Below are 27,327 nucleotides of genomic sequence, written 5' to 3'. Positions count from 1 at the left end.
TTTGTAAAACCTGATTAAACATCTCATACATTAAAGCGATGTCAACTCATTTGTTGTTGTTTTAAACTCATGATCATTTTCTTCGACTACGGCCCCAAGTTGTTTTTTGATAACACTCAATACGCAAAGTGTAAGTAAAACAATAATGATTTATTATGTCAGGAATATTTTAAGAAAGTTACTCTAATTTTTAAACTCGGGTCAAAAAAAATTCAGCGGTTCTGAATAATTTTTTGTAAAAAAAACGCAAGAGGAAATGTTGCACGTGTTTTACTTTGTAGTTACGTAAATGAAGATACCCCCCCGCTAGTACAGCGGTATGCCTTCGGATTTACAACGCTAAAATCAGGGTTCGATTCCCCTCGGTAGGCTCAGCAGATAGCACGATGTGGCTTTGCTATAAGAAAAACACACACAGAAGATACCAAACCTCTGGTGGAGAAATGAGGAACTGTCACTGGTTAGGAGCGAAATCTGTATGTACGGTTGTGCTAGCATAGACGTAGATCATTTGGGTCATTTGTCTATCTTAATATTTGTCGTTTAGTCTACCTGCCAATCCCCATCGATGTCGTTCTGTTTATCAGTAACATATCCTTTTTTTACTTTCATTATTTACTTAAAATATCTGTTTATCTTTTTGTTATTTTGTCTGTTTGTTCCTTTTTCTGTTCGTCTGTCTCTCTTTGTATGTCTACCTTTTCGTTCGTCAATATCTATTTTCTCTCTCTCTCGGTCGCACCAAACATGCTCGCCCTTTCAGCCGTGGGGGCGTTATAATGTAACGGTCAATCCCACTATTCGTTGGTAAAAAGAGTAGCCCAAGAGTTGGCGGTGGGTGGTGATGACTAGCTGCCTTCTCTCTATACTTATATTGCTAAATTAGGGACGGTTAGCGCAAATAGCCCTCGAGTAGCTTTGCGCGAAATTCGAAACAAACAAACAAACTCTCTCTCTCGCCGTTCATTTGCTTGTCAGTCTATTTCTATCTCTCCATCTACCACTTCTCTTGTCTGTCTAATTCTCTCTCCACCTGTAAAATATACGTGTCTAATGTTTGTATCAGGTTTACATATCTGACGTTCAGTAGAAACATGAAGGAAGCTATAAACCTACAAGGTATGAGATAGAAAGATAGATATTGTCACGACATACAAGAATACGTGTTTATAATACCTGGACTTAGAAGAATCTTTGACGTATTTTTTTAATAACATATAATAAGTTAACTCTATTGAAAACTGTCCCTTGAACAAAACTAAAGCATAATTCTTTTATATTATACCGGACCAGATGTGTTAAAAGCACTTGGCTTCCACCCGAAACATTAGCCAATAAAGCAGTTTGATATCAATGAATATTTCATTGCCTGGCTAAACGACTCTATAGTTTCTCTTTGTCTGGTACGAAGCTATGTTCCTACCATTAGTTACTTTAACTTCCCCGAAGCTGTCAAGTTACTTCGGATAATTATATATACTTTACTTTTCCACGGTTCTAGCCTCACGTAACAGCGCTCCGCCCTCAAGTCCCGTAGCTTCGCGTGCTGCCCTCTTTTTTTTTTCTTTTTTTGTTGTTGTATCTCCGTTCGCATCCATTCCCGTGTTATTTCGATGCCAGAGATCCGCACGCGGCATCCAACTCGTGCGCCCATTATGCGTGGAAGTCGCGCCCGCTGCCTAATGCACGCGCCAACACCCATGAAAATCACTCACTGTCTCGCCGGCCATCTGTCACATCTTGAGGTGGTGACTCGGCCTGTTACCAACATGAATGAATAATAAATAGAAAAATTAGATTTAACAGAAAACGGTTACTGACACTGGGAAACAGTTTTCCTATATTTACTTAAGCTATTTATCGGGTTATTCATCTTATACAAGCTTAAGGGACAAAACTTTTAAACTGTAACCAGTAGAAAAAAAAACAAACAAATTTGAGTTGGTGAAGAACAGTAAAGCTTATCCTTGTATATACGTTTTCGTACGTTATAAAATATGATCTCTTACCAACATTCAGACGAACATGGCCTACAAACGCTGTAACTGTATTAAATACTCACAGAGGTTTCTACGTTACTGTTTTACACAAACTGGTTGAAAATAAGTCTACATGTGTGCATTGTAGTGGCTGAACCCATTCCGTTAAATGAAACTAAACGTAGACATTTGGTTTGTGAAAATTATACCATTTATCTTTATTAAACTAGAAATATAAGGTTTAAATTATGTATGTTTGGTTTTTGAATTTCCCGCAAAGCTACTCCAGAGACTTAGATAGACTTAGAGGGAAGGCAGCTAGTCATCACTACCCACCGCCAACTATTGGGCTACTCTTTTACCAACGAATAGTGGGATTAACCGTCACTTTTAACGCTCCCACAGCTGAAAGGGCGAACATGTTTGGTGCGACGGGGATTCGAACCCGCGACCCTCTGATTACGAGTCGCACGCCTTAACCACTTGGCCATGCCGGGCCGATTAAAGTGTGAAATGACGTATTAATGTCGTATTAGGAGAATTTAGAGTAACCGAAAAACACAAACACAGGCGTTGTAAAAGTAAGCAACTTGCACAGTCGGTCATTTCTGTTAACACTGTAATGTGTATGTATTATACATATATCGTGGCTAGAGATGAATAAATATATTTTTCATTTTCTGCAAAAAGTCCCAGTATACTTGTTAATGTGTTGCTTGTGTGTGCGGTTTATAACTTTATTCTAAAGCCACAGAAGTCAATAAACCAGTAATTTTCTTCCTTTTTCTTTATATGGAAGTCGCCATGCATTACTGATGAAATAGACAAACATCAATCACTTGAACGCCGGGTGGCTTCCACTGGCGAACCGTATGAGGTAACGTAAGAAGTGAACTCGTATGATACACACATTATTTTGTGTTGCATATATAGATATATACGTATACACCTAAGCTCTATGTTCACCTAATGCACTACTCAATCCATCTCTGTTTTTGCCGTGAACAGCCGCACCGATGTGTTTTAATATCAGTAATGGTTCCATTGATCTGGGCAGGCAGGTGGTTTAATCTCTAGGCAGGTGAAACTCCACCTCTCGTACACCTATGAATGTGAGGCATGTTTATAGTCGTGCCAAGGACATTCACGATCTCCTCTTCTTGTCGTTTCTCTGTCGCAGAACTAATGTTTGCACATGGTTAGATTCGAAGAAACCAGAGCAAAGTCAATCCTAAACTTTAGTGTATGCGGACGGGACATTACTGTCAGCCAGGCTTCGGAAATGCCACCTTCTACAGTTAAGTGGCCTACTGTGATGCACGGAAGTCTCCGGAACAAAGACTCACCGTCTCACTTCCCTTTCAGTCAGCGTGAAACCACCAAAGTCATTAGTCTGCAGGTATAAGGTTCCTCCCACACCGGTGGTGCACATGTTCTAAAACCGTTAATGTACACGTGCGGTCCTTCACCGCGGTTGCTAGAGAATAATAAGAACGGAAATAGCCGATAAAGGAGAAACATCTAAAACCATTATTGTAGCGATACCAAATAAAGCTAGACACCGTCAGAGTAAGGTACTAACTGGCACGTATACCGCTGAACGTCGTAGTGTATTTTCTTAAATAGCACTAGATAACTAAATCAGATTCGGTTTTCTACAAGTATACGTGTCAATATATCTAAAGTATGATATTTAATTACAACGTTTTCATAGATTCATTTTCACTTCTGCAGAGATCATTCAATGGACACTTCTGCTGGCGACATCTATTCAAGTCTTGATAACATTGCACAACAAAGTTTTTGCTTCTTGAACACTGTTGTGTGTTCCTTATAGATTTTTGGCTGCTGATCACGAAAATCACATCCAAATTTGCCCATCACGTACCGTTTCATCGAAATCTTCAGTTTCAGCAGGACATTGTTACAATGGAGAAACGATATCAGGGCAACTGGAATCCGTCAATGCTTGCTGACTACTGTTGGGCACTGCAACGTGATGCACCGGACATTGAATATAAACGAAAATCAGGAGCAAAACACTTTTAATTATGTTCAACTTAATAGCGTATTAGCAACATAGACGCAATTAAATACGTTATTGCCGGTAAACAGTTAACTGTCTATTTCTCAGAGTTCCTACGTGGTGAAGCAAAATCAAAACTATATGTGTGCATACCCACCAGACATCTGTCACAATCAGCAAAAAACTTTTCAGGAAGTAAAAATTAAAAAAAAACTGTTGTGCAGTTTAACATATTGTTTAAAAAGTATTTGTCCATCAAGTAACTTACAACTCAAGTGTTCACATCATCATGTTTGTGTTTACAAATAAGATCTAGAATGACATTCTTCGAAATGCATTTGTTTAGCGCTTTTGACAAAAGCTTATTGATATAATTAGACGTTGATGGATGTTATATAATCATTGGTGAAAACACACAATGCAGCGTGAAATGGAGATTCCAGAAACCAAGATACAATACCTTATCAAGAGGATTAATTAACTCTTTATCACAACGATTTGAATATATACCAATGCAGTGGTTTTTTGCAGTATATGCGAGTTGTAGCGCCACGGAGGAACATCTTACAACCTTTTTTTCAGTGAAAAATACTTGCGTAAAGAATTATCTTTCAGTATTTTATGTGGAAAAGAGAATACCGAAATGAACTTCGAAACAATACCGCAAGCTAATTTTGGCCAACGTCCGATCCAAAAAGTGAAGACTATGACTACGAAAGAGACCCCTTTGACCCGAGAAACCATTGCGATTAAACGAGTGTATTTCCTACGCCGTTAAGACGATAACACACAATGATTTGCAGTACACATGAGGATTTTCCACAAGTTACTCAACAAGTCTTAAAATTGACATCAGTTTTCGTGTCCAGTCATAGTTATCCCATTGCTAGCCAAAACACATCTATCTCGTCCGACCCGTAAAGACCCCACATGCAGCTCTGATTGGATTTTCGCGCCTTTGGTGTGATTTAACTTTGCCTTGAAAACAAATTTTCATGTACAATTGAAAATCTGTGGAAAGTGTACAAAGATGTATGATATAAAACACACATCATCGGCTTCAGAGAAGCTTGCTTCAGTGTAAGTTATACAGTCGGATAACAGAGCATGACCACAGCTACAAAAATGGGTACGATTGGCAATAAGGCTGGAGTTACAAGAACAGCGTGAGATCTCGAACATTCTTCTTCTATGAAGTGATATGATACCACAGTATAAAATTATTTCAGTTAATAGAAAACTCTAAGAATGGAGACATAGGAACCGTCCAATAGTAGAATAGCAAAGAAACATACTACAATGATCATAATAAAAATTAAATAAATCCGTTGTTATAAAAACAGAATTTGTAAGAGTACACATATAATATGATCAGATGTTTTAAAGGTTAATTATAACAAGAAGGCCGTCTGTAGGGGTCTCCTGTTTTAACAACTCGCACTACAATACAGTAGTGTGCTGTCTGTCAGACAGTCAGTAGACACTAATATGATGTCAAATAAGGGACACTTATTGTTGCAATTTGTGCTGTAATAACCTTACTAAAACGTGCGCATGCTGTGAATCACGAGAAAAATTATGTACTCTATTTACTCAGAATGCATATTAAACTCTTATAGCAATTTAAACAGGCTGTTTGAGCTGTCTGAACAACTTCAGTAATACTCACAGAATCAAAGACGTTTAAAATGGCTGATTTCATAAAACCACAACTTACAGTAACCGTATTTTTGTAACTTCTGTGTGATGATCACGGGTATATTTCATTTTTCTTTGTTTGGGTTTTCAGCGCAAAATTACACATTGGGCCATATGCGTTATGTCCTGGCATTGTAAGACCTATCTTTTTTCTTTTTTCTTAGAACAGAATATAAATATATCTACTGGTGATATGAGGGTCTACATGAAGTGAACTTTATCTTGTTGTTTTTTTAACCCTAGTTTATCAACAATTCAGTCGTTTAATGTTTAATTACGATTCCCCTCTTTTCTCACACCGTTTGCGTAACCTGTTCTGGTCATTTTTAAAGATCAACGTACACGAGACCCGGCATGGCCAAACGTGTTAAGGCGTGCGACTCGTAATCTGAGGATCGCTGGTTCGCATCCCCGTCGCGCCAAACATGCTCGCCCTTTCAGCCGTGGGGGCGTTATAATGTGACGGTCAATCCCACTATTCGTTGGTAAAAGAATAGCCCAAGAGTTGGCGGTGGGTGGTGACGACTAGTTGCCTTCCCTCTAGTCTTACACTGCTAAATTAGGGACGGCTAGCACAGATAGCCCTCGAGTAGCTTTGCGCGAATTTCACAAAACAAACAACCAACGTGCACGATAGAAGAGCATCACAGTAGAACCTACCTCAGGTATTAGGTTTTACAAAAAAAATCTGTTCTCTTTACTCTACATAAAATCTGTGACAAGATTACTGGTTCGACAGTTCTCATGAATGAAATAATAATAATCAGATAAATATAAAGAATGTTAGAATCAATGTTGTGTTATTCATTCCGACCTAAAATTTCACAATAATAACATATACAACCTGATTCGCATCTCTTCAGTTTTTTTAAATAGAAATATATTACATATATATATATATATAATCAGGCACTAGACCATTACTACTCCTGTTGTATCCCATTCGTGTTTGTAATATTGATCACTCGTGACATAGCAGACAGGTTAAAAGATGTTTGTGGTGGTGCTAATGGTTGATAGAAAGATAAAAGAAATGATTCTTGATACCAATACAGAAAATCCTTACATTATATGATGTCAGAATACTGTTGATGGTAAGTTTCGGTGCTACAAAAACCTTTCAGTTTGATATTCGTCTGAATAGTTTTAATTCTTTTATTTGTTTGTCTGAATTTCGCAAAGCTACTTGGCCTGGCATGGCCAAGCGCGTAAGGCGTGCGACTCGTAATCCGAGGGTCGCGGGTTCGCGCCCGAGTCGCGCTAAACATGCTCGCCCTCCCAGCCGTGGGGGCGTATAATGTGACGGTCAATCCCACTATTCGTTGGTAAAAGAGTAGCCCTCGAGTAGCTTTGTGCGAAATTCCAAAAAACAAACAAACAAACGTAAAGCTACTCAAGGGCTGTCTGCGCGAGCCGTCCCTAATTTAACAGTGTAAGACTAGAGGGAAGGTAATTAGGCATCACCACCCACCGCCAACTCTTGGGCTACTCTTTTACCACATGCAGCTCTGATTGGATTTTCGCGCCTTTGGTGTGATTTAACTTTGCCTTGAAAACAAATTTTCATGTACAATTGAAAATCTGTGGAAAGTGTACAAAGATGTATGATATAAAACACACATCATCGGCTTCAGAGAAGCTTGCTTCAGTGTAAGTTATACAGTCGGATAACAGAGCATGACCACAGCTACAAAAATGAGTACGATTGGCAATAAGGCTGGAGTTACAAGAACAGCGTGAGATCTCGAACATTCTTCTTCTATGAAGTGATATGATACCACAGTATAAAATTATTTCAGTTAATAGAAAACTCTAAGAATGGAGACATAGGAACCGTCCAATAGTAGAATAGCAAAGAAACATACTACAATGATCATAATAAAAATTAAATAAATCCGTTGTTATAAAAACAGAATTTGTAAGAGTACACATATAATATGATCAGATGTTTTAAAGGTTAATTATAACAAGAAGGCCGTCTGTAGGGGTCTCCTGTTTTAACAACTCGCACTACAATACAGTAGTGTGCTGTCTGTCAGACAGTCAGTAGACACTAATATGATGTCAAATAAGGGACACTTATTGTTGCAATTTGTGCTGTAATAACCTTATTAAAACGTGCGCATGCTGTGAATCACGAGAAAAATTATGTACTCTATTTACTCAGAATGCATATTAAACTCTTATAGCAATTTAAACAGGCTGTTTGAGCTGTCTGAACAACTTCAGTAATACTCACAGAATCAAAGACGTTTAAAATGGCTGATTTCATAAAACCACAACTTACAGTAACCGTATTTTTGTAACTTCTGTGTGATGATCACGGGTATATTTCATTTTTCTTTGTTTGGGTTTTCAGCGCAAAATTACACATTGGGCCATATGCGTTATGTCCTGGCATTGTAAGACCTATCTTTTTTCTTTTTTCTTAGAACAGAATATAAATATATCTACTGGTGATATGAGGGTCTACATGAAGTGAACTTTATCTTGTTGTTTTTTTAACCCTAGTTTATCAACAATTCAGTCGTTTAATGTTTAATTACGATTCCCCTCTTTTCTCACACCGTTTGCGTAACCTGTTCTGGTCATTTTTAAAGATCAACGTACACGAGACCCGGCATGGCCAAACGTGTTAAGGCGTGCGACTCGTAATCTGAGGATCGCTGGTTCGCATCCCCGCTACTCAAGGGCTGTCTGCGCGAGCCGTCCCTAATTTAACAGTGTAAGACTAGAGGGAAGGTAATTAGGCATCACCACCCACCGCCAACTCTTGGGCTACTCTATCACCAACGAATAGTGGGATTGACCATAACATTATAACGCTCCCACGGCTGAAAGGGCGAGCACGTTTGGAGTGACCGGGATTCGAACCCCCAACCCTCGGATTATGAGTCGAACGCCTTAACACACTTGGCGATGCCGGTCCCTAATTCTTTTCTACAATATTATTATTTGAACACAATTATTATTTTAGATTTTATTTCTGTCTGCTAATGTGTTGTTTTCTAAAGACAATCTTTTATACGTTGTCTACGAATTTTTTTTATTATGTAGTATAATTTCCCTAAAATTCTTTCATTGTTTCTTTGACAGAAAAATCAAATTCTACATTTCTGCTTTAAACCAATTTGTTATCTTAGTTTTCATTCAGAGAGACTTTGAATAGTACAGAGTGAAGAAAAATAGTTCAAAGCATGATGTATTCTAGCAACTGCATTAAAATAAAAATTATTCATATACAGATTAAATATTCATCAGCTCAGTCAGCCCTGAAGCTACAATATGTGTGATTATTAAGATAAACTACCTGCTGGAACATTCAAATCTCTTTTAAGTTTATTTGTTGTTTTTAATAATACAATCTCAAGACAACTGAATTAGCTAAGCGTTTATCACAGTACTTCTGTCATGGGAAGCAAGTAGTAAAAGGTGTTCCTTGAAGTGTATGTGGTTATCTGCGGTGCTTTCGACGAGAACAAAAATTCAGCTTGGCACGAGTTTCGGGGAGTGTAATCCATTTAAGATAATTGTTTCGAAAGTTTGTTTACACAGTAGTTTCGTAATCCTCTGACACAACCAATAATTCTGTAATTCGTCACGACAAGTTTCGCCTAAAGCGAGAAGAGCTTGAATAAGGGGACAGTAATAGCCTACCCTAGCTCTAGGAGCGGGGGGTGGCCGACAAGTACGTTTTTTTTTTCTCTCTCTCTCTTTCGTTGGTGACTTCTCTAACACCGGCGGCAAAAAAACAACAACTAATGTGGAACATTGGTAGGAGACAAGTCTTTGAACAAGAACGCGTGTAAGCTTATAAAATTAGATGAAATTGTGACGGAAGTTTCCACAAGAGACTCAGGCCAGCCCACGACCGTGAGAGATTTAACCCTAAATTGGGAGAGAGGAAAAATCCTGTTTGTTCGGCACTAATTGCTTTTGAAATATTTTATGTAAGGGTAAAAGAAAAGAAGGTTATTTTGGATGTATAATATCATAATTAATGTGCGTAATATAATTATGGAATTATGACAAAACCTGAAGTTTTAACGATCTCTATTCAAAGTCTAATTTTAATGCTATAATCAGTTTGTATTTGTCACAGTATAATAGCGTTAGGTATGTATTTTTAAACACCACAATATTTTTATTACGTTTTTACGAGAACAAGTGGGCCCGGCATGGCCAAGTGTGTTAAGGCGTTCGACTCGTAATCCGAGAGTCGTGGGTTCGAATCCATGTCACACCAAACATGCTCGCCCTTTCAGGCGTGGGGGCATTATAATGTGATGGTCAATCCCATTCTTCGTTGGTAAAAGAGTATCCCAAGAGTTGGCGGTGGGTGATGATGACTAACTGCCTTCCCTCTAATTTTACACTGCTAAATTAGGGACAGCTAGCGCAAATAGCTCTCGTGTAGCTTTGCGCGAAATTCAAAAACTAAGGAGAAAAGAGTAGATAGTAGCATTCAAACCTCACTAAGTATTCGCCATATTGAACATTAGTAACCCATGATATGGGCCTACAGTGATTTTATTGTTTTGAAATTTTTACATATTCTACAGTAATTCCTGTACGCTAAATCCGAAAACGATGTTCGTTTTTCTCCATCACGTACAAATTTTTCATAAAACGTCATAACGATTGAGTATTCCATGGGAGAAAAACCAACTCGTTTTGTGTGGACAAAAGAGAATCTAGTGTCCTATTTTTTTTGAAAATATCGGCTCGTCTGTCACTCTACTATTCGACTTTGAGAACCAAGTTTAAAGCACGTAGAATAAAGACAGTTATCTACCACTGATACTATTTTTCAAATAATTAAAAATTGTTAATTTAAAAATGGTAGTGGAGATCATAAAAAATATAAAAACGAGGATCTTACAACACAAAATTCAAGGTTCGTTCCCTGCGGAAAGCTCATTGAGTATACTTGCACTTAAAATGAATAAAATCAATTTATTTATCTAAAGTACCCTTAAAAATAAGAAAAATTGGTTGGGAAATTTGTCTATTTTATATTTTCAAGTCACAAATCTATATTTTAACTCCATAAGGATCGACAAGTGCTGTAAGTATGCTCAATGGACTTTCCACAGGGAACGAACCTTGAATTTTTGTGTTGTAAGCTCCTCGTACTTACCGATAAGTAACAGGATGGGCGGGGCTTAAATATATAATTCATTTTAAGTAGAATATTGTAAGGTGTTATTGGTTATGATTTCTACAGCGTTATGCGAGTTTTGTTACATTGCGTCTCCTAAAACAGCACGTTCGCACGAGAGTTTTCCTGCCTGACCAAGTGATAGTTTCTGCTGATCGAAAGATCACGTTCATACAGCTTAAACACTTTCCCCCATTAGTTAAAACTCATTCTCTGTTCCCTTCAAGTCGAAATTCTACCTCCCAGATAGAGGACGTGTTTCGTTTACGCCGAAAGTCAAATAGTCAAATACAGGTTATGTCTAACGCTTAGAAGGACAGGTAGATAGAAGGACAGATATATCCGCGTTTACGGTTGGACGAAAAGATATAATTTCACTGTGAAGAGTCCTTCGTCCATTTAACTTAATGAAATTATCAACTTCGATCGCGCCAAACCACGAGCGACCGCGTGGGTGTCAGGGGAGATCATTGTCTCGAATGAAGTCAAGTGTTCATCTGCGACAGTATTTCTAACGTCACACTGGAGTTATATGTGGTCTTCAGAGACGTGACCCTTAAAAGGCGGGAATTCTCAGGAGCCTTAAAACTCGTCGATAACCGACCGTGAAAATAAGGAGGGTCGTCGATTTCACGCTGCATCCGTCGTCAGGGGAAACATCATTGTCGACTGAGCATTCGACAAAATGTCTGGAAAATGTCAATAAGTTAAGAGATCTGTTCTGATAACCACAGACATCTTTTCTGTCAAAATAATCAGACGTTTTGTTGTAAGCTGCTAATGATCGTTCTGAATAAAAATGACCCAGTTTTAACTTCAAATAGCATATTCGTACTTGACCACACAAATTTGTTAGCGTTTTGATAATATATGTACGTGTTATTTTATCGACTAATGGATTTGTTTGTTTGTTGAATTTCGCGTATAGAGCTATCTGCGCTGTTATTCTTTCCTACTTTCGAAGTAATAGACTACATGGAAGGCAGCTAGTCAACACCACTACCCTGCTAACTCTTGGGATTCTCCTTTAATCAATGAATACTGAGATTCACTGTCACTTTGTCGTGACCGTGATAGTGGTTCATAATAAGGATCGCGTGAAATTACAGAAAACCTTAATAGAACGTTTGGGCGAAAAGCAAATTAAATATTAAAGATGCAGTGCAAACAACACTTTATAATCTTTACTAGTGACTTCTAAGATCGTACACAAATACAAATGTACAAACAAATCCGCTCAGAACGGCCCATTTGTAATTATTTCTATTATTACTTTCTTACCAATCTAAAGTTTAATATATTGTACCTAAACCTTTAGTAGAATATCAAACAACGTACTTCGAAAGGGTATTGAAAAGTCTGTTTGTTCCTATTATATTTTACGTAAACTGAAAATCATAATAGTTCTACTGTAAACAATATTATCATTACCCCTTAAAGTTAGGTTTATTTTATAAACATTTTCGCTCTATTAAAAGCTTAAGTGCACAGTGAAACAGGAAGTACCAACGAATAAATATTAGATGAGATGACTGTAAGATGTACATACTCAATGCTTTGTACACCATACAATCGGTGTCTTTAGGAAGCCAAGCCCTATATTGTGTATGAACTGAAAGACTAAAGAAAAGAAATCAGTATGCATAACAAAATATTTTATTACATGCATTTGTACAATAGTCACTTTAACATACATGAAGATTCATTTAAAAGCGATGTTTTCGATAAGAATGTTTTGTTTGAAAAGGCTATTTTCTAGTGGTAAAAGTTTATACGTACTTAGCGAAGGTTATGTCTTAGTTTAGGCTTATATTTGCTCGTTGCTAAATATTATGTATAGAGATAATTTAGTTACATTGAAACTATAAATGATCAGTATATTCTTAAATAAATCTTTATAGAACATACAATTGCAATTTAATATTTTACATCGCGAACTAATGCGATAAAATAATACTAACAATGTTTATTATCCTTACAACGTATAAAGTTAGCTACCGTATCAATAGAGATCGTTAACAAGTAAAGGAAACATGGCTGAAGATACTGTAGGCATTATTTACTCGAATTATAATTACCTATTTTCACTTCAAGAAATGTAATTCTAGATAACAAACACTGAGCCAAAATAGGGATTTGTAGTATGAGTAAATAATGTCTGCAGTATCCCCAGCCTATTTGCAGATTTTAAATTCTAAATTTTTATTTGTCTTCTAACGCTTCCACCGTTGAAAGTGTGAGCATGTTAGGTGACGTGATTCGAACCAATGACCAACAAGTTGTAGGTCGAGCACCTTAGCCATTAGAACATGTAATATAAAACTTAGGCTAACTTGGTTCAACACTTCACAGGGAACAAACAGCACTTTGAAATGATGAACTATATCTCTTTTCTTTTTTTTTTCCTTCAGGAACTTTAGCGTTGAATATCCAGAACTTATTTCTTTGCTAGTTGTGTGTCATCCTTGTAACCAACGGGTTAAAACTGTTAAATTCAGAGCGCTGTGTTATATGTAAATAAATTTAAAAAAATTTTTTTTAGTTACAATTTAAGATAAATAAATATAAAATTTGACTTCTTCTGACGGGGTTGCTAAGTAACGATTAGATAAAGTTATATGTACAGAAGCTGAGTAAGTTATATCAAAACAGAATTTTAGAATCTGAGCTTATATATGCTTTATATCGAAACATACCGCTCCATACCATTCATAGAAACGATCCGTTTAGGGTTACATCACACTATATGCGAGCGCCAAACAACGTCAAAATGTAGTACTGATACGTTCCGTTCCACCCCAACTTTTGAAAATCTAATATAACGTATTAAATTATTTGTGAAATTATCACTTATGGACTTCATTTAATCTTCATTAACATTGCTTACTTTTTAACTGAATTTTACCCTAAAACGCAAGCTTCGAGGATACTTAATAACATGACGTTTTGACATGTAATGACTAAACGCGTTCCTTTAGATGTTCATGCATTTCTCAAGAAATACAAATGTAACAAAGGAAAGAAACTCGAGAAGGAGAAAGTGTTCTTTCTATAATAGACAGTCAGTTTTCCTTGCACGAAACATACGTATAATATGAAAACAGCGATGTAGGCGTAGGATGTACCGCTCATTGGGAGACCAAAGACGTGTATTTGCAGTATGGGTATTTTATAAGATGAAGACGGAGCTAACATTATAAACGTTTATTTGCCAAGTAGACATGTAACCAACATTTTAAGAGTATTATATCTAAAAATCCGATTAGTTTTCTAATAAATATAAAAATATTGCCATGAGATTAATTTAGTTTACATCAGCAATAGCTGGTCTAGAAAGAAGCTTCACATGAATCCTTGACTGGTATTAAACAGGAAACTTACCTTATGTCTGATTTAGTTTACATCAGGAATAGCTGGTCTAGAAAGATGCTTCACATGAATCCTTGACTGGTATTAAACAGGAAACTTACCTTATGTCTGATTTAGTTTACATCAGGAATAGCTGGTCTAGAAAGATGCTTCACATGAATCCTTGACTGGTAAAACAGGAAACTTACATTATGTCTGATTTAGTTTACATCAGGAATAGCTGGTCTAGAAAGATGCTTCACATGAATCCTTGACTGGTATTAAACAGGAAACTTACATTATGTCTGATTTAGTTTACATCAGGAATAGCTGGTCTAGAAAGATGCTTCACATGAATCCTTGACTGGTATTAAACAGGAAATTTACCTTATGTCTGATTTAGTTTACATCAGGAATAGCTGGTCTAGAAAGATGCTTCACATGAATCCTTGACTGGTATTAAACAGGAAACTTACCTTATGTCTGATTTAGTTTACATCAGGAATAGCTGGTCTAGAAAGATGCTTTACATGAATCCTTGACTGGTACAAACAGGAATTTTGCCTTATTTCTGATTTAGTTTACATCAGAAATAGCTGGTCTAGAAAGATGCTTCACATGAATCCTTGACTGGTACAAACAGGAAACTTACATTATGTCTGATTTAGTTTACATCAGGAATAGCTGGTCTAGAAAGATGTTTCACATGAATCCTTGACTGGTACAAACAGGAATCTTGCCTTATGTCTGATTTAGTTTACATCAGGAATAGCTGGTCTAGAAAGATGCTTCACATGAATCCTTGACTGGTACAAACAGGAATCTCGCCTTATGTCTGATTTAGTTTACATCAGAAATAGCTGGTCTGGAAAGATGTTTCAAATGAATCCTTGACTGGTATAAACAGGAATCTTACCTTATGTCTGATTTAGTTTACATCAGGAATAGCTGGTCTAGAAAGATGCTTCACATGAATCCTTGACTGGTATTAAACAGGAAACTTACCTTATGTCTGATTTAGTTTACATCAGGAATATCTGGTCTAGAAAGATGCTTCACATGAATCCTTGACTGGTACAAACAGGAAACTTACATTATGTCTGATTTAGTTTACATCAGGAATAGCTGGTCTAGAAAGATGCTTCACATGAATCCTTGACTGGTATTAAACAGGAAACTTACATTATGTCTGATTTAGTTTACATCAGGAATAGCTGGTCTAGAAAGATGCTTCACATGAATCCTTGACTGGTATTAAACAGGAATCTTACCTTATGTCTGATTTAGTTTACATCAGGAATAGCTGGTCTAGAAAGATGCTTCACATGAATCCTTGACTGGTATTAAACAGGAATCTTACCTTATGTCTGATTTAGTTTACATCAGGAATAGCTGGTCTAGAAAGATGCTTCACATGAATCCTTGACTGGTATTAAACAGGAAACTTACCTTATGTCTGATTTAGTTTACATCAGGAATAGCTGGTCTAGAAAGATGCTTCACATGAATCCTTGACTGGTATTAAACAGGAAACTTACATTATGTCTGATTTAGTTTACATCAGGAATAGCTGGTCTAGAAAGATGCTTCACATAAATCCTTGACTGGTACAAACAGGAATTTTGCCTTATTTTTGATTTAGTTTACATCAGAAATAGCTGGTCTAGAAAGATGCTTCACATGAATCCTTGACTGGTATTAAACAGGAAACTTAGCTTATGTCTGATTTAGTTTACATCAGGAATAGCTGGTCTAGAAAGATGTTTCACATGAATCCTTGACTGGTACAAACAGGAATCTTACCTTATGTCTGATTTAGTTTACATCAGGAATAGCTGGTCTAGAAAGATGCTTCACATGAATCCTTGACTGGTACAAACAGGAATCTTGCCTTATGTCTGATTTAGTTTACATCAGAAATAGCTGGTCTGGAAAGATGCTTCACATGAATCCTTGACTGGTATTAAACAGGAAACTTACCTTATGTCTGATTTAGTTTACATCAGGAATAGCTGGTCTAGAAAGATGTTTCACATGAATCCTTGACTGGTATAAACAGGAATCTTACCTTATGACTGATTTAGTTTACATCAGGAATAGCTGGTCTGGAAAGAAGCTTCACATGCATCCTTGACTGGTATTAAACAGGAAACTTACATTATGTCTGATTTAGTTTACATCAGGAATAGCTGGTCTAGAAAGATGCTTCACATGAATCCTTGACTGGTATTAAACAGGAAATTTACCTTATGTCTGATTTAGTTTACATCAGGAATAGCTGGTCTAGAAAGATGCTTCACATGAATCCTTGACTGGTATTAAACAGGAAACTTACCTTATGTCTGATTTAGTTTACATCAGGAATAGCTGGTCTAGAAAGATGCTTTACATGAATCCTTGACTGGTACAAACAGGAATTTTGCCTTATTTCTGATTTAGTTTACATCAGAAATAGCTGGTCTAGAAAGATGCTTCACATGAATCCTTGACTGGTACAAACAGGAAACTTACATTATGTCTGATTTAGTTTACATCAGGAATAGCTGGTCTAGAAAGATGTTTCACATGAATCCTTGACTGGTACAAACAGGAATCTTGCCTTATGTCTGATTTAGTTTACATCAGGAATAGCTGGTCTAGAAAGATGCTTCACATGAATCCTTGACTGGTACAAACAGGAATCTCGCCTTATGTCTGATTTAGTTTACATCAGAAATAGCTGGTCTGGAAAGATGTTTCAAATGAATCCTTGACTGGTATAAACAGGAATCTTACCTTATGTCTGATTTAGTTTACATCAGAATAGCTGGTCTAGAAAGATGCTTCACATGAATCCTTGACTGGTATTAAACAGGAAACTTACCTTATGTCTGATTTAGTTTACATCAGGAATATCTGGTCTAGAAAGATGCTTCACATGAATCCTTGACTGGTACAAACAGGAAACTTACATTATGTCTGATTTAGTTTACATCAGGAATAGCTGGTCTAGAAAGATGCTTCACATGAATCCTTGACTGGTATTAAACAGGAAACTTACATTATGTCTGATTTAGTTTACATCAGGAATAGCTGGTCTAGAAAGATGCTTCACATGAATCCTTGACTGGTATTAAACAGGAATCTTACCTTATGTCTGATTTAGTTTACATCAGGAATAGCTGGTCTAGAAAGATGCTTCACATGAATCCTTGACTGGTATTAAACAGGAATCTTACCTTATGTCTGATTTAGTTTACATCAGGAATAGCTGGTCTAGAAAGATGCTTCACATGAATCCTTGACTGGTATTAAACAGGAAACTTACCTTATGTCTGATTTAGTTTACATCAGGAATAGCTGGTCTAGAAAGATGCTTCACATGAATCCTTGACTGGTATTAAACAGGAAACTTACATTATGTCTGATTTAGTTTACATCAGGAATAGCTGGTCTAGAAAGATGCTTCACATAAATCCTTGACTGGTACAAACAGGAATTTTGCCTTATTTTTGATTTAGTTTACATCAGAAATAGCTGGTCTAGAAAGATGCTTCACATGAATCCTTGACTGGTATTAAACAGGAAACTTAGCTTATGTCTGATTTAGTTTACATCAGGAATAGCTGGTCTAGAAAGATGTTTCACATGAATCCTTGACTGGTACAAACAGGAATCTTACCTTATGTCTGATTTAGTTTACATCAGGAATAGCTGGTCTAGAAAGATGCTTCACATGAATCCTTGACTGGTACAAACAGGAATCTTGCCTTATGTCTGATTTAGTTTACATCAGAAATAGCTGGTCTGGAAAGATGCTTCACATGAATCCTTGACTGGTATTAAACAGGAAACTTACCTTATGTCTGATTTAGTTTACATCAGGAATAGCTGGTCTAGAAAGATGTTTCACATGAATCCTTGACTGGTATAAACAGGAATCTTACCTTATGACTGATTTAGTTTACATCAGGAATAGCTGGTCTGGAAAGAAGCTTCACATGCATCCTTGACTGGTACAAACAGGAATTTTGTCTTAAGATTGACTCGGTTTACATCAAGAATAGCTGGTCTAGAAAGAAGCTTCACATGAATCCTTGACTGGTGTAAACAGGAATCTTGTCTTAAGATTGGCTCGGTTTACATCAAAAGTAAGTAATCTAGAAAGAATTTTATAAAATGTTTCCAAAGAAGGTAATTCACATTAAAAATAAAATACACATCCACATCTTATATTTATTATATATAAAAGAAACTTTATAATATGCTCATGATAGAAAACTTTTGTGAATTTCAGTGATTCTGCTATAAGAAAACGCATTCTTACTAGTGGCCAATAGTCAGTGTTTGAATGCAATGTTTTGAGCTTTAGTCATAAATTGTATTTGTTTGTCAGTTCTAGAACAGTTACAACTTAGGTTGCTTTTAACCAATGGGCACACTGTTTAATCAAAATTAAAATTTATTTACGTCTATATTTCCTAACTCAGTACATTTATAAATGTAATTATTATGTTTTAACCAAAGTAATAATAAGCCAGTCAGCTGGATACTTTAGTAATTTAGACTCCATTTTAACAATAATTCTTATCAGATTAACAATTTGTTACTTGAAGAATATCTCATTAGGCCTAATATATTCTTATATTATATTATATATTCTGTTATTCTTCTACCCACATTGGAATGTGTAAACAGTGAAATCGATTCAGTGAGTTACTTGGATTTATTTATTTATGTATAAAATATTGGAAAATGCTTTGACCAAACGTGGATAACACATTTTTATAGCGTAAAAATACATATGAATATGTCTAAATATATACAGTGTTCTCCAAGAAAGTAAATTCTGTGTCTCTTCGCTTATTCTTCGCTCTTTTTCTAGTGTATCTAAATTTGTTTGGTTTGTTTTTTTGGAATTTCGCGCAAAGCTACACGAGGGCTATCTGTGCTACCCGTCCCCTAATTTAGCAATGTAAGACTAGAGGGAAGGCAACTAGTCATCTCCACCCACCGCCAACTCTTGGGCTACTTTTATCAACGAATAGTAGGATTGACCGTCACATAATAGGCTCCCACGGTTGAAAGGGCGAGCATGTTTGGTGCGACGGGGATTCGAACCCGCTACCCTCAGATTACAAGTCGAATGCCTTAACCCACTGGGCCATGCCGGGCCCGTATATAAATACATCCAGAATAGCCACCCAGTGGCACAGCGGTATGTCTTCGGACTTTAAACTCCAGAAACCGGGTTTCGATCAATAACTTCGATGAGCAGAGCACAGACACCCCTTTGTGTAGCTTTGTGGTTAATTAGAAACAAACAGACAAACGTGCAAAAGAACATAAAACGAGCTAATAGACATAAAACTCATACATAATAATTTATTTGATGTAACGTAACTGGAAAACCAAACGGCTAATTTGTTTCTCTTGGATTATTATTTTATGCTATTGTGTTTGGAATTTACGTTTTTAATGTGAAATTTTACTCCTGTAACTTTGGTTTTTCATATTTACTGAACAGTTGTTTATTATGCCATTAATTTGTTGGTGTTGTTTTTTTAACATTCTACTTGTGAGAGCTATTGAAGATGGAAATAAGTGAAACAACACATAAAATTTCCAGGGCAGTAACGCTTCTAGATTGACACCTTTTGTGTAAGCCAATAAAGCTACCTGCCTTGTTATCAACGCTGTATATTCCTACATACAAAACTCCCACTGTTCCCTACTGGTAGTCAGTATTGGAAAACTATTATAGCTTTCTTATTACATATATACGATGTATCGAACATAGAGTCCCGAAATTTATAATATGGTTAATTTACTGTTTGTGGATTTCAACGTTTATTCATGAGTGTTTTCGTGTGTTTTTTTCATTCCTCATCTGTTCGAACCACCTACACTATAATGAAATATATTTCATAAAATATTCATGTCCAGAATAAATTAAGTTTATTGTTTTGTGTTCTGCTCTCTGCTTTAAGTTTCTTTTTTTAGAAGATAGAGTACTTCTTAAAGTTAAGTGTTTCTTACATCAAAGCCACATCGGGCTATCTGCTGAGTCCATCGAGGGAAATCGACCCCTCCCCTCCCCGATTTTAGCAATGTGAATCCAAATACTTACCGTTGTCTCAGCAGGGGAGAGGTTAAATTGTATGAACAACAAAGTGTATTCATATACCATCAAGTCTTTCTGTAATAAATCAAATATACTTTACAAGTCAAGTTATGCCAAGTTGGACAGAGTTGACTACATTCAAGTCTCTGATTGGGTTTACTTTTAGATAGAAAGACAATTGAAAAGTAAATAACACTTTCAGTCAAAACCCACAATAATACTGGAAATCAACAGAAACCCAAACCTTTGGTAACCATGGAAATAAGTAATCACTTTCAGTTCAAAACCCTTAATAACCCCAATGGAAACCAAACAAAAATTTCAGCCGTTAATATCTAACCAGTCAACACTTTAAGTTTAATCCCCTTAAACCTGAACATCAATCAATACTTCTAGCCCGAAATACTTACAAACGTAGAAACCAATCGACACTTTCAGTCCAAAACTTTTAATAACCTTGTAAACCAATCAACGCTTTCAGTCCAAAACTTTTAATAACCTTGTACACCAATCAACGCTTTCACTCTAAATCCTATAATAGCCTGAAAACAAGCTAACTCGCAATTAGCGTCCTCTATTATGAAACCTAAAATATTAGATTCGCGTCCAAAACCCACTAGTCGGTCAGACAGATGTAATCTAGAAGTTTAAATTGTGTTGTTGATTAGTCACCTTTCATTTTAGATTTAAAGACCTAGTTTCAATATCCCTGGTGGGCAGAACACAGACAGCCCACTCTGATAGTTTTTTACTTAATTATAAATAAATCATTTAGTTTATTAGTTCAAAATTAAATGAAACTACACCCTTTGAGAAAGAAATCTAAAACAAAAAAATATCCATCCACTTACACCATACAAAAACGTCAACATCTCAAGAGATTTTACTGATAGGCAATACAACGTTTTGGCTGCAGTAGTGAAATTATTCAGATAAACAGTAAACGATATTCAGTCAGAAAACCTGGGATGTTCCTAATTTTCACAACCTGTGTTATTCTACTGTTATCTTCCTGGGTACACGGTAATAATTGGAAGTTTTACTGTAACATTTTTAATAACCTGGGCTACTCTATTGTTACATGTTTGTGTTTGGGTAAACGGCATTGGTTGTAGGAATTACTGTTAGATTTTCCACTATCTGAATTCTCTACAGCTACATCTCTCTGTCTGAATATAAACAACTGATTTTAGACTTAACTGCAAGATTATTTCACAATCTGAATTCTCTACAGCTACATCTCTCTGTCTGAATATAAACAACTGATTTTAGACTTAACTGCAAGATTATTCCACAATCTGAATTCTCTACAGCTACATCTCTCTGTCTGAATATAAACAACTGATTTTAGACTTAACTGCAAGATTATTCCATAATCTGAATTCTCTACAGCTACATCTCTCTGTCTGAATATAAACAACTGATTTTAGACTTAACTGCAAGATTATTCCACAATCTGAATTCTCTACAGCTACATCTCTCTGTCTGAATATAAACAACTGATTTTAGACTTAAATGCAAGATTATTCCACAATCTGAATTCTCTACAGCTACATCTCTCTGTCTGAATATAAACAACTGATTTTAGACTTAACTGCAAGATTATTCCACAATCTGAATTCTCTACAGCTACATCTCTCTGTCTGAATATAAACAACTGATTTTAGACTTAACTGCAAGATTATTTCACAATCTGAATTCTCTACAGCTACATCTCTGTGTCTGAATATAAACAACTGATTTTAGACTTAAATGCAAGATTATTCCACAATCTGAATTCTCTACAGCTACATCTCTCTGTCTGAATATAAACAACTGATTTTAGACTTAACTGCAAGATTATTCCACAATCTGAATTCTCTACAGCTACATCTCTCTGTCTGAGTATACAGAACTTATTTTAGACCTGGTTCTAGAGTTCACTGTAAATTGGTGGATTATAACTATAAATCCTGTAACTAACAGGAGTTATCCTTCTAGATCACACCAAACATACTCGTCCTTTCAGTCGTGGGGGCTTATAATGTGATGGTCAATACCACTACTCCTTGGTAAAAAAGTAGCCCAATAGTTAACGGTGGGTGGTGAAGACTAGCTGCCTTCCCTCTAGTCTTACACTGCTAAATTAGGGACGGCTAGCGCAGATAGCCCTCGTGTAGCTTTGCGCGAAATTCAAAACAAAACAAAGCAAACCTTCTTTTTATATGCAAAAACGGCTCGTTTGGGTTGAGAAAATATTTTACATAGAAGAGCAAACAACGTTTCGACCTTCTTCGGTCATCGTCAGGTTTGTGAACGTCAGACATTACATTGTGAACTTTATTGCCTAAATAAAGAAACAAACATAAACAAATGCAAAATTAAAGAAGCCCTACTTATATAACAACTTAAATCCAAATAAACCAATTCAAAGGAACACCTTTATACCTGTATTTAAAAAAATAAAAATAATATAAATAGTAATATTAAAATAAATAATATAATATTATATATTCAAACATCTAACACCGTCTCTACATTCCGACACTCAGTTACACAACCCCTTTCAAACATGTGGTCAGCTTCCGGTCAGTTACCTCTTTCTTTCTTTGTGAACCTGACGATGACCGAAGAAGGTCGAAACGTTGTTCGCTCTTCTATGTAAAATATTTTCTCAACCCAAACGAGCCGTTTTTACATATAAATTTCTCAACAAGTGGGTTTCTCGACATCACTGAAAGCAAACCTGCGAGATCAAAGGAATCTTCGATATAGTATTGTTAAGCCACTCTGTTGTTCTTTCCGACATCACCGCTCGGCTGGACAGAAATGACATTTTGGCAAGATCGATCATCAGTCGAAACAAGACGCACTGGTAAAAGAATGGGAATCTCTAATACATAATAAATATTTGCTTTACAATAAATACATTGGTAATAAATAGTTAGATATAAGACAGTACATTTTATATCCAAGCTCTTAGGTTATTCACATCTTTACAGCATCGGTGTCTGATGAAATAAAAAAATAGAATAATATGTCTATAATGAATACGTATTTGTAGACACTTTTAGTTAGCTGTGGTTAGAGATGGCCTACTGGTTAGTGCACTCGAGTGAAAATGTGCGGGCCTCGGATTCCAAGTCCGTCACCTAATACGTTCTTCATTAATTAATTATATATTGTGATTGAGCTTACTGCAATCTTTTCACACATGTGACATACAAAAACAAAACAATCATGTATATTTCATACTTTAACCATAAATATTAAAGAGTTACATTAGCCACAACTAGAAACGATCGTATACATTTTGTTTGAAGTTAAGCGCAAAGATACACAACGACCGATTTGCACTTCTGCCCCACCATGGCTATAGAAATCCCGTTTGTAGCAGTGTAATCCGCACTGTGCCACAGAGGTGCCTCTGTATGTACCTGAGATAATATTTATCAGATCAGCCACACAATTTAATGTCAAAACTAAACCAAACTAAACATGTAGGTACACAATTTAATGTCAAAACTAGACCAAACTAAACATGTAGCCACACAATTTAATGTCTAAACTATACCAAACTAAACATGTAGGTACACAATTTAATGTCAAAACTAGACCAAACTAAACATGTAGCCACACAATTTAATGTCTAAACTATACCAAACTAAACATGTAGGTACACAATTTAATGTCAAAACTAGACCAAACTAAACATGTAGCCACACAATTTAATGTCTAAACTATACCAAACTAAACATGTAGGTACACAATTTAATGTCAAAACTAGACCAAACTAAACATGTAGCCACATAATTTAATGTCTAAACTATACCAAACTAAACATGTAGGTACACAATTTAATGTCAAAACTAGACCAAACTAAACATGTAGCCACACAATTTAATGTCTAAACTATACCAAACTAAACATGTAGGTACACAATTTAATGTCTAAACTATACCAAACTAAACATGTAGGTACACAATTTAATGTCAAAACTAGACCAAACTAAACATGTAGACACAATTTAATGTCTAAACTAGACCAAACTAAACTTGTAGCCACATAACTTAATGTCTAAACTAGACCAAACTAAACACGTATACACACAATTTAATGTCAAAACTAGACCAAACTAAACTTGTAGCCACATAACTTAATGTCTAAACTAGACCAAACTAAACACGTATACACACAATTTAATGTATAAACTAGACCAAACTAAACATGTAGACACACAATTTAATGTCTAAACTATACCAAACTAAACACGTAGACACAATTTAATGTCTAAACCACATCAAACTAAGCATGTAGCCATACAATTTAGTGTCTAAACTAGACCAAACTAAACACGTAGCCACACAATTTAATGTCTAAACTATACCAAACTAAACACGTAGACACACAATTTAATGTCAAAACTAGACCAAACTAAACTTGTAGCCACACAATTTAACGTCTAAACTAGACCAAACTAAACATATAGCTACACAATTTAGTGTGTAAACCAGACCACACTAAATACGTAGCCACACAGTTTGCGGTACTTTAACTAGTATCTTATATTCACTGCTTTACTATCAGTTCATTGTTGTTTCCTTTTCCTCCAGTGACATATATATCAAAATAATTATCTTTTACATCACAATTATCCGTTATTGTAAAAGAGAAAATTTGTTACTGGAGTTGTTCGGATTGTCTTAGTAATAATTAAGAGTTGTGATTTTTTATAGCAAATCCACATTTGGTTATCTGTTCTTTTCACCAGAGGGGATCAAATCCCGGATTATAGCAATGAAACTCCTGTGTAGGTGTTATGAAATGGGCATTCCTTTAGTAATTATATGGAAATTACTTAAAACAGTGAGGGTCAGTTTCAACATTTACACATGCAGATAAGCAGTTATTAAAATACACCCCTAGTATGGGTGTTAACACTTATACTAATAAAGCAATGAACAACGTTTCGACCTTCTTAGATCATATTTCAGGTTAAGATGATCTAAGAAGGTCGAAACGTTGTTCTCTACTTTATTAGTAAAAGTGTTGATATCCATACCAGCCGTCCTGAGATACATTTTTATTTCGAGTGGGTTTCTCGTTATCACAGAAAATAAATCCCTGTAGCAAAGTTCATTACGTATGAGTAAAAATATCTAAACACTAATGACCTTGACCTTTCCAACTTAATTATTACCTTTGTTGCTGTTGTTGATTGTTTGTTTTTTTTTCGCATATAAGACGTAAAATGACAGATTGATCGATGATTCAAAACTACACAAGGGCTATCTCCGCTAGCCGTTTGTAATTTGGAACTGAAAGACTAGAATGAGTGCAGCTGCAGTCATCAGCAACCTTACTGAAATCGAATAATGAGACTTAACTCTTACACCTATTACACAAAAACGTTTCGAAAGTTTTGAGCATGATTTTGTTTTGTGACAAAGGACAAACTACTGACTTAAATCCATAGTTTACGATGCTAACCAATAGGCCGCGTCCCGATCACGAGCGAACAGAAATATGGATAAATAAACAATCTCTCGTTTTGTTGTTAGTTTTGTTTTTTATTTAAATAAGGCCCGGCATGGCAAGGTGGTTAAGGCACTCAATTCGTAATCCGAGGGTCGCGGGTTCGAATCCCCGTCACATCAAACATGCTCGTCCTTTCAGACGTGGGGGCGTCACAATGTTATGGCCAATCCCACTATTCGTTGGTAAAAGCGTAGCCCAAGAGTTGGCGGTGGGTGGTGATGACTAGCTGCCTTCCCTCTAGTCTTACACTGCTAAATTACGGACGGCTAGCACAGATAGCCCTCGAGTAGCTTTGTGCGAAATTCCAAAACACAAAAAAGTTTTTAAATATTGATGTCATGTTAATCTTTAAACAGTTCGACGTGGTTGCAGTGACTTATAACAAGTTACCTATTGGTTAGCAGAGACTTTTATATTTAGCGAAAAAATATTTATGTTAATTTTTACCTTCGTGCCTTCAATTGTTTTATGTTTAATAATTGTTATAACTGAAAGAACACAAAATTTTCTGCTCTCCAAAATTGGTGTCTACTGGGTTTTCGTCTACTTGACTAGAATGTTTATGCACATAAAGATCTTATCAGGTTTTCGTCCACTTGACTAGAACATTGATAAACGTAAGGTAGTTACCATGTTTTATTTTACTTCACTATATACATAAAGTTACCAAGCTTTCGTCTACTTGAATAGAATGTTTATACACATGAAGAATTTTGTCAAGTTTTCGTCTACTTGACTGAAATGTTTAATACACATGAAAAATAATACCGGGTTTTCGTCTACTTGAATAGAATGTTTATATACATAAAGATTTGTACCGGGTTTTCGTCCACATGACTAGAACGTTTATACACATTACGATCTTACCGGGTTTTCGTCCACATGACTAGAACGTTTACACACATTACGATCTTACCGGGTTTTCGTCCACATGACTAGAACTTTTACACACATTACGATCTTACCGGGTTTTCGTCCACATGACTAGAACGTTTACACACATTACGATCTTACCGGGTTTTCGTCCACTTGAGTAGAAGCTGTTTGTGTGCACACATGATGAATTTCCCGGGTTTTTCTTGTTGTCCAGTGTAACCTCTATGTATACACGTATAGATTTAAACCAACTTCACATCAAAGAAGGTGTAACTTTCAAAATTTAGAGTTCCTTTCACGTTCGGCTGCTAAGAGACCGACCGTCATGGTCTCCGCCCGCCTCTCTCTCTCCGGCGCTGACTGGGTCTCGCTGTACAGGGGTGGGGCGCTAAGCCTGTTGTCTGCATAAGTAAGCGCGATGGCGGATCACGTGTTCGATGTTGACCAGGCAGTGAAGAACGGTCTGTCAGGCAACTTGTGACACACTTGGCTTTCCTGGTGAGAGATAGTGGAGCACTTAGCCAAATTAAACCACGGAAGTTACTAGGTTCCGGGGACAAAACACCTTCGACTTTACCGGCACGACGACGACATCTGCGCACATTTGCGGGTGAAAGGA

At 36.2% G+C, this 27,327-nt stretch overlaps 1 long non-coding RNA gene across 1 annotated transcript in view; it reads right to left on the bottom strand.

Moving 5' to 3' along the window:
* The window catches only part of LOC143228011 (uncharacterized), a 51,807-nt gene extending 24,754 nt beyond the window's left edge, over positions 1 to 27,053 (bottom strand). The window contains exons 1-2 of the long non-coding RNA XR_013015147.1: positions 26,847 to 27,053; positions 18,139 to 18,351 (exon numbers count right to left, since the gene is read on the bottom strand). This is a non-coding gene — a long non-coding RNA (uncharacterized LOC143228011). The remainder of the gene's footprint in view (positions 1 to 18,138; positions 18,352 to 26,846) is intronic.
* Positions 27,054 to 27,327: the final 274 nt, after the last annotated feature.

The sequence above is a fragment of the Tachypleus tridentatus genome, chromosome 10, assembly GCF_004210375.1.
Source record: "Tachypleus tridentatus isolate NWPU-2018 chromosome 10, ASM421037v1, whole genome shotgun sequence".
Lineage (NCBI taxonomy): Eukaryota > Metazoa > Arthropoda > Merostomata > Xiphosura > Limulidae > Tachypleus > Tachypleus tridentatus.
Note: the sequence above shows the minus strand (reverse complement) of the source record. Positions and strands in the feature narration are given on the sequence as shown.